This window comes from Ascaphus truei, chromosome 17, assembly GCF_040206685.1.
Source record: "Ascaphus truei isolate aAscTru1 chromosome 17, aAscTru1.hap1, whole genome shotgun sequence".
NCBI lineage: Eukaryota > Metazoa > Chordata > Amphibia > Anura > Ascaphidae > Ascaphus > Ascaphus truei.
The window spans coordinates 2,431,912-2,440,589 of record NC_134499.1 but is presented as its reverse complement, the minus strand read 5'-3'; the positions used below and the strand labels follow the sequence as shown (position 1 = coordinate 2,440,589).

The 8,678-nt window shown below is 40.8% G+C and overlaps 1 long non-coding RNA gene across 1 annotated transcript; it reads left to right on the top strand.

Annotated features, from left to right (window-relative positions):
- Nucleotides 1-296: 296 nt before the first annotated feature.
- Nucleotides 297-7,031, top strand: LOC142467832 (uncharacterized). Its single transcript, XR_012788508.1, has 2 exons — nt 297-1,206; nt 5,987-7,031. It is a non-coding gene; the product is annotated as an uncharacterized LOC142467832 (long non-coding RNA).
- The last annotated feature ends 1,647 nt before the right edge of the window (nt 7,032-8,678 follow it).

Genomic DNA, 8,678 nt, shown 5'->3' with positions numbered 1-8,678 from the left:
CCGCAGGAAGGCTGTTAGGGGTTTCATTTCTTTTCTTCTCAGCACCGTTGTCCTGGATAAGTCGGAGAAGACTTGGAGTTGTTCATTTTGGAAGGTCAGTGTCTCTTTTCCTCTACTCGCCATCAGTATCTTTTCTTTTGTTGTATAACTGTGCAGGCGCACAATAACGTCCCGTCTTCTACTCGGGTCTTCAGATCTGGGCCCCAGGGCCCTGTGGGCTCGGTCTATTTCTAGGTCGCAATCCTGGAGGGAGTCGCACAGCGACCCGAAGAGGTCCACTAGATAGGGGTGATGAAATAAGTTTAGTTATATATTTTCTGTATTAAAAGTAGAATAGCAATACAAGTATATACACATGTATTATATATATTCAGCACCCAACTGGTTAACATGTTATAAGTTCAACATGCTGCTTTCATGCTGCTTTCATGAAAGGCTCATGGTCAGCTTGGAAATCAGAGTTCACATATGGTTATAATTGTATAAACAGTATGTAGGTATCAGTGTCTCGGGGTCCTGTCTGCCAGCAGAAGGTCCCTAGGGGTTTTTACCTCCTGAGGAAATCAGTCTGTTTAATCAGGAGAGAAAGAGACATTGATTGATGAGTTCTTTGTTCAGAAAAGTATAAGAATCATGGGTAATGTAGTTTAAACTACTACCCTTCTGTATTTTGAACTGACAAGTAAGAGTATGTATGTATCTTTGCTATGTAAAAGCTTATTGAAGATTGAAAGCTGATTGAAGAATAAACTGCTGATATATTTGAACTGAAACCGAGTCCTGATTTTCTGAAGAAGAAACTTTTGTAACATAATGGTGGAGAATGCAGCGGGCATGGACTAACAGCTAAAAGGAATAAAAAGGTGAGAGTTATCGTGTCTCCCAAAAGGAGAGAGGGTTTCCATAAACCTTATTCCTAGTCTGTAAACTTCGCCCATGAAGATCCGGAATTGAAAGACTTCATTCAAGGAAATTGGTTCCAGTTCAGGAGGAAGATTTGGTATACCGTGAGGATAAAGGAAAGACGTCTGTTATTTTTTTGAAGTACAAAGACCAAGGAAAGAGACAAATCAGCAACCCAAGGTCGCCTGGTTACTTCATTTGGGCCCGGAATAAGGCGGGGTGTCTCTTGAGCAAAGATACAGAAGAAAAAGGGGTGCTATATAGTGGAGGAGTGCACGCTTCCACTTCAGAACCCCTGTAACGGTACGTTATTCGTTACTTACATACTGAAGGAGGGTAGTCACGATAATCAAATTTAAAGTTTTTTAGTCCATATATTGATTATCGTTTGAAAATGGACTGGCTTAAGAGAAAAGCCTCCAAATATTCTTTGGATACCAACATCTCTGGGGGTAATCCTTTGGATATTTGGGATGATTTTATGTTGTTTGTCTTAGATGGAATTAAAGAAGTAGAAGGGAGAACATTTGAAATGTTTAAAGATGAAAAGAAAGTAGGCTTGTTAGCAAAAGGTTTTATAGATACTTCAAATGCAATGCAAGAGTGTTATAAAAAGGAAAGTGATGGTTGTATTGTATGTACTCAGTCTAAAGACAAGAGGGATATATTGATGGGGGCAATAATGGGTGTAACCACGAACAGTACTTTAAATATGTCTACACCACGTGGTCCACAATCTATGCCTCGCTTGTCTAGACTCAGTACTCCAAGAGTACCTGCTTATAATCAAATGTCTGATTTAATGAGTAAAATAGTAAATGCCATTGACAACCTAGATCAGGTTCTGGATAATGTGACTGTTATTGAAACAGTTGAGACAGGTACTTCAGAATCTGCTGAGGAGTCACCTCAGGTACAAAAAATGAAAGTGCGTGTAGGACCATTAAAAGAAGCTCTTGGTCAGAATCGCCTCACTGTTGATCTGCTGCGGGCAGCAGTGCGAGCTTTGAGTGACGATGCTGAAAAATTGCAAGAGGTTCAAAAAGACACTATTCGCAGTGTGGGTGATTTAATAGACCGCACTGAGGTATTGTGGAAAGTTACTGATCCTCTATCACAGGGAATACAAGTATTAGAAGGTACTAAGTATGCAGAAGAAAAAGTTAATTGGGATTTGCTAAAATCTGATTTGTCCAATCATTTGCATACTGTGACAGGCTCTTCTAATTTGGACAATCTAAAAATGTCCAAGTTGGTAAAAGACTTTCCTAAGTATGATGAGAAAAAAGGTCCATTTTACAATTGTGGTATTTTTGAAGGAGAAATAACAAAAAGAGGGTTTGACAATGTTGATGCATACAAAATGTTGTTAATTTGGTTACCAGCTGCCCTTAGTTCATGGGTAAAATCTAAATTTGAAACAATGATACAAAATCAAATTTTGCAAGATGATGAGGCACAGTGGGGAAAAGGAGATGATGATGAAGTGTTAAAAAACATTTTCCCTTCTGAGACTCAAAGATTGCTATTGGTAGTACAGAGTGCTACGGGAGTTGAGAGACTGCTCCCTAATGTTCTGGACTCTTTTAAAATAAATAAAGAGGATGACATGAGAGTTTGTGCTAGTATGTGGACTAAGGCATGGTGTTTAATAAATAGCAAAGATCCTGCTAAAATGACAAAAGATGATGATAAGCAATGTGTTATTGAATTTGTCAGTAAAATTCAGGGGTTATCAGATGTAGTAAAGTTTAGAGCATTTGACTCACCTAATGTGGATCATGCTGCATCACAGATTTTGGAGGCTCGCATGCTTTTTCAAAATAAGGGCATGGAAGCAGCCAAAGTCTTTGCTTATCAAGGTTTTGAGGATGAAGGATTTGGTCAAGTATCTTATGTAGCATCAAGAGGTAGATCTGCTAACCGTGGGGGGTTCAAAGGCTCTCAGGGAAAAGGGCAGGGTTGGAACAATCAGAGAAATCAATCTGCTGATAATGCACAAAATCAGGAGTGTGTGTGTTTTTACTGTAATAAACCAGGTCATTTTAAAAGAAATTGTTACAAGTTTCAGGCAGACCAGGAAAACAAGGGTAAGGAAAATGGGCTTAACCCAGCATACAAGAAACAGGGACATGCCCAAACTTACAATAATCAAGTACAGTCAGTGCATGCTATCAGAAGCGAAGAGGAATATGTCATTCCTTCCGCTCCTTCAGCATCCACTTGTACTATTAGTGAATACCAGGCATGCAGGGATGAGATAATGTTAATAAAGGCTCGTATGGATGAGGTTGATCAATGCAAGTCTGGGGAAAGAATTGTAAAGGGATTAGTTGCTTCAGCATAGGGGTGTGGTCCTCCCATTGATCCTTTGTCGTACCTTACAGAAATTACTCTAGGGGGAGATGGCAGACCATATATACAAGGAACAATGGAGGGGAAAAGACTGGAGTTTTTAGTGGACACTGGGGCTTCAGTGTCTCTCACAAAAGAGAATATAGCCATAGATGATAGCAACACATCTATTACATTATCTTTGTGAAGCATTGACGCAAGCAGGCTTAAAATTGAACACACAAAAAGTACAGCTGCTGCAGTCAAAAGTTGCTTTTTTGGGAGTGGATATTACAGATCAAGGTAAATCTCCACGACAAAAACGTGTAGAAGCAGTACAATTGTTACCTAGGCCACTTACAATAGGTGATCTTCGGAAGTTTCTAGGATTAGTTAACTTCAGTAGAGAGTTTATCATGAATATGGCAGGCATTGCCAAACCATTGTATGATCTTTTAAAAGGTTCACAATTGCAGGACACGTTACTCTGGACAGATGTAACTGAGCAAGCATGGGTTCAGCTTAAACGGGAACTCAGCCGAGCCCCAACATTAGCTGCACCTGTGATAGATTCACCTTATATCATACAGTGTCATGCAGGGAAAGAATCTATTTCTGCAGTGCTTTTGCAAAAACAATACAAAGAAGAGAGGATATTGGGATACTTCTCTCGCTTAATGACACCAGTTGAGAAGGGGATGTATGAATGTGTTAAACAATTAATGGCTATTAATTGGGCTTTAGAAGCAATGGAACACATAATAGGATTTGGGACTGTTATAATCCAAACACCACATACACCTTTAAAACTTCTCCAGTCCCGCACAGACATGGCAGTACATTCTGCTAGATTAGCTCAGTGGGTATTAAAATTACAGGATCGACTCTTAACGGTAGAGAGTAGCACAAAATTTGTTTTACCTGAGCTAATGAATTTTTCTGGGACTCCTCATGATTGTCAGGAAGCAGTAGAGGAAGAGGCATGGTCTCCATTCTCCAAACAAATGAAGCCGGACGGAGTATCATTGTTTGTAGATGGGGCACGCTTTTTCTATGAAGGGCAGTACAAAACAGGTTTTGCTATTTGGAATCCTGACACACAAGAAGTCTGGAAATATAGACTTCCTGGAGGGATGTCAGCTCAAAGGGCAGTATTAGAGGCAGTTAAGAAAGCCATCAATATGGGTTATGAACACTGTAACATCTTTAGTGATAGTGGGTATGTAGTTAAATCACTTACACTACATTTACCTGTATGGTCCAAGCGTGGTATGGTGGACTCTCAAAATAAACCATTGGCTCATGGTGTAATATTGCAAGAACTCTTTAATCAAGCTGCTAAAACACCTGACAGGTGTAGTATCATAAAGGTTAAAGCGCACCAGGTCACAAAAGATTATGAGTCTATCAATAACAATCTCGTAGACAAAGCTGCTCGAGAAGCTGCTTTGGTAGGAGAATTGTTATATCCTGAACATATAATTCTTGCAGTTACCCTTAAAAGAGAAACACTAGGGGAACCAGTTGCAGATTTAAAGCTATTGCAACAACAGCAGGAATCTATGTTAAAAAGGGACTATACACTACATAAAGAAACAGGCTTATGGGGATCCATAAGAGATGATGGTACTTTCTGTCCATATGTTCCAAAAGGGATCTTAAAGGAACTAATTCAATTCAATCACTGTCAATTGGGTCATATAGGAATTCAATCTTTAAAAGAAATTATCATGGCTAAATTTGAGGGTGAAAATATTGAAAAAAGGTGTCAGGAAGTATGTGAGGAATGTTTAATTTGTGCTCAATTCAATCCAAGGCCCAAGGGACAGAGACCTTTATTACAGCGAGTGCCTTTGGCAGGTGGTCCCTGGGAATCGATTCAAATTGATTTCATAGGTCCTTTACCAGCAGCTCCAGGAGGGCTACAGTATTGTCTTGTAATAGTGGATATATTCTCCAAATGGGTAGAAGCTATTCCACTAACCAACAATACTGCTCTAAGCACAGCCAAAGCTTTGTGGAAAGAAGTGTTTTCAGTTTGGGGATTTCCAAGAGTAATTGAATCAGATAATGGGCCACATTTCATAGGTGAAATTATGAAACATTTATGTTCCCTGCTGGGGATCCAGCAGCGGTTTCATGTCCCATATCATCCGCAGTCAGCTGGGATAGTTGAAAGAATGAATAGAACATTGAAATCAAGACTTAAAAAGATGTTAGCAGAATATGGCAAACATTGGGTTAATCATTTACCAGGAGTTCTTATGTCTATTCGAGCAACACCCAATGCAAGAACACAGTTAACTCCTCATGAGTTAATGACTGGAAGGCGGATGCCTTTAGTTTTTCCATCAGAACCTCAAGTTTCAGGACCATTAAAGATGGCCACCGAGCATACTCAATGGTTATCTGTATTGCAAGGTCAGTTAGCTAAACTTTTACATTTTGCGGCAGAAAACATGGCTCCCAGAGAAAATGGGGATGTAAAAGTAAATCCAGCTTATAAGTTTCTTCCAGGAATGAAAGTTATGGTAAAAACTTTCAGGAAACCTGGCCCATGGCATGCAGGTTGGGAAGGACCTTATACTATTCTTAAGAAAATGGGTCAAACTGTTCTACAAATACAACGTGTTAATACCAAACCAAAAGCAAGTGCTTCAATGTTAGTACATATTGATCAATGTAAGCTAGTTATGAAGGTCAAGGGTTAAAAGAACAATGATACTGTTTTAGTTTTTTTATGTTACAGATGACTTTTAACATTGGACAATGGACTGTACGACCATTTGGATATGAAGCATTTATGATGCAGGAAGGGTATAAGCGAATACCTGATTCAGAACAATGTTCAGATGAATTCATTCCAAAGAAACTTTTACCAAAGAAAGAAGCAAAACAACGGAAGATCTGGAACTGGGGGACCTCAGTATACAGAACAATGACATTATTATTATTATTATTGTGCAGTACAATGGTTTCTTTGGGGACAGCAATGGAATGTGAAGAACAAACTAATCTTGTTGAATGTATGAAATATCCTTATGAGTGTGTCTTAACAGGAGTTTTAAGTGATAATAGCAATGATACACGGTTTTGTAGAAGGATAGGAGGGGTTAATCAAATAATCCAGGGAGTAGTAAGAGTGAATAATATGGAATGTTGAAGTTTTAATAGGACAAAACTAGTGATAATTAGGTTAAACATGACAAAAACAAATACTAACATTTGGGCAGACTATGATTCTCAAGCAAATTGTTTAATTACAAGATCAGCTTATAAGAAATGATACTTACAGTATCAAAGAGGGGCTTGATGAAATAAGTTTAGTTATATATTTTCTGTATTAAAAGTAGAATAGCAATACAAGTATATACACATGTATTATATATATTCAGCACCCAACTGGTTAACATGTTATAAGTTCAACATGCTGCTTTCATGCTGCTTTCATGAAAGGCTCATGGTCAGCTTGGAAATCAGAGTTCACATATGGTTATAATTGTATAAACAGTATGTAGGTATCAGTGTCTCGGGGTCCTGTCTGCCAGCAGAAGGTCCCTAGGGGTTTTTACCTCCTGAGGAAATCAGTCTGTTTAATCAGGAGAGAAAGAGACATTGATTGATGAGTTCTTTGTTCAGAAAAGTATAAGAATCATGGGTAATGTAGTTTAAACTACTACCCTTCTGTATTTTGAACTGACAAGTAAGAGTATGTATGTATCTTTGCTATGTAAAAGCTTATTGAAGATTGAAAGCTGATTGAAGAATAAACTGCTGATATATTTGAACTGAAACCGAGTCCTGATTTTCTGAAGAAGAAACTTTTGTAACAAGGGGCGGAGGTCAGGGAGAACCGTTTCAGGGATGTTACGGATGCAGAGATTTTGCCTCCTATCCCGGTTCTCCTTGTCCTCTTGCGCGTCTCTGAGTTGACCTAGTTCCTCCCGGAGCAGAAAGATCTCCTTCTCCGCTGCTGTCTGGCGCCGTTGGGACTCCTCCATATCGCCCTCCAGCGCTGTTGTTTTGTCCACTAGGCCATTTATCTGTTGGGTCAGGTCGTGGACAGCCGCTTTAATTTCCGACTGGAGGGAGGTATGTAGCTTCGTGTGTTGCGCTGCCATTAGTTCTTCCATGAAAGCTCTGGTGAGTGGCTGTTCCTGTGTCGAGGCCTCCTTATGTCGGGCTGTTTTGCTCTGTGGTGCGTGGTCACCGCGTGCGCCCTCGCCATCTTGGATGTCTGGCTGCGGATCAGGGCTTCTCTGGTGTGGGGAAAAAAGCTTCGCGACCGCTTGCGCTACCGGCTTCTTCGGTTGCCTGGACATGCCTGGGGTATTGCCCCTCTTGGGGGAATATAAGTTGAGCTGGGGTTTTAGGTGGAAGGGTGCTTAAATTGCAACTTATACGGGAGAGTCTGCAGAGCTCCCAAGCTACCCGTCCATACCAGCCGACGTCAGCGGAAGTCTCCGGCCCGGCTATTTTTATACTTCTCCTTCATGACCCACTAAAAATTTTATCGCCTATACTGGCCTATAGGTAAAATAAAACAGATATGAATGTCCATACAGTTTTCATATATTATATTAAAAAAGCATTTACTCTTACAAAAATGCAAGCAGTAACTTACATGTAGAGAATATGAAGTCCAGAAAATGAAAAGATTACAGCTCCGTTTGCGTAAGCAGATGTACACGGGTCTCGACTCGGTTCTTGGGATAGTGAGCGTCCGTCCCGCGCGCTGGGACACACTGACACCACAACGCGACTGCGTGACTTCCGGGTGTTGCTTGTTCTTGCGATACCCGGTGTGGCGGTAGGGAGGGTTTGGCCCGGGGTTAACGGGGTTACCCCCCAAGGGCCCCCCTCTAACGTCGCCAGGGAGACAAGGGGTTAACTGGGCTGAGGCCCAGAAATGTGATTTTACCCTTGTTATAACCTGTAAATGTATTCTTCCCTGTTCCATTGTAATGTCTGGTTACTCAGTGTTTGCATCACACACACACTAGAATCCATCCGGGAGCACAAGGGTTAATAATTCTTTAATGATTATAGCTCTTTGTGTAGTTTTCCCGCCTTTTCAGGCACCATTTTGCAGGTCCCCATTGGCCGCCATTAGGGCTCAATGCATTTCAATAGGAATTTGTGCTGTTTTCGTCCTGTTTCCTGTAGTGACCAGCAGGTGGCGTCCGAGAGGGAGAGCGGCGGTTTCCCATTGAAAGTCAATGGGCTCATTGACTTCAATGGAGATGCCTCGAGGTAACCTAGTTGGCTGCCGTCCAGACCGCAAACCGCAAAGCGGATACAATGTCCTTCAAAAGAGCTAAAATCACTGGGTCAAGTTCAACGTCAATTAGCGGGGGAATAAACTGTTCTAGGGCACCTAGGGATAAAATTCTTTTTGCCCCTAGTTCCTAAGCGTCCCCCCACTCGACCACCACCGGGTC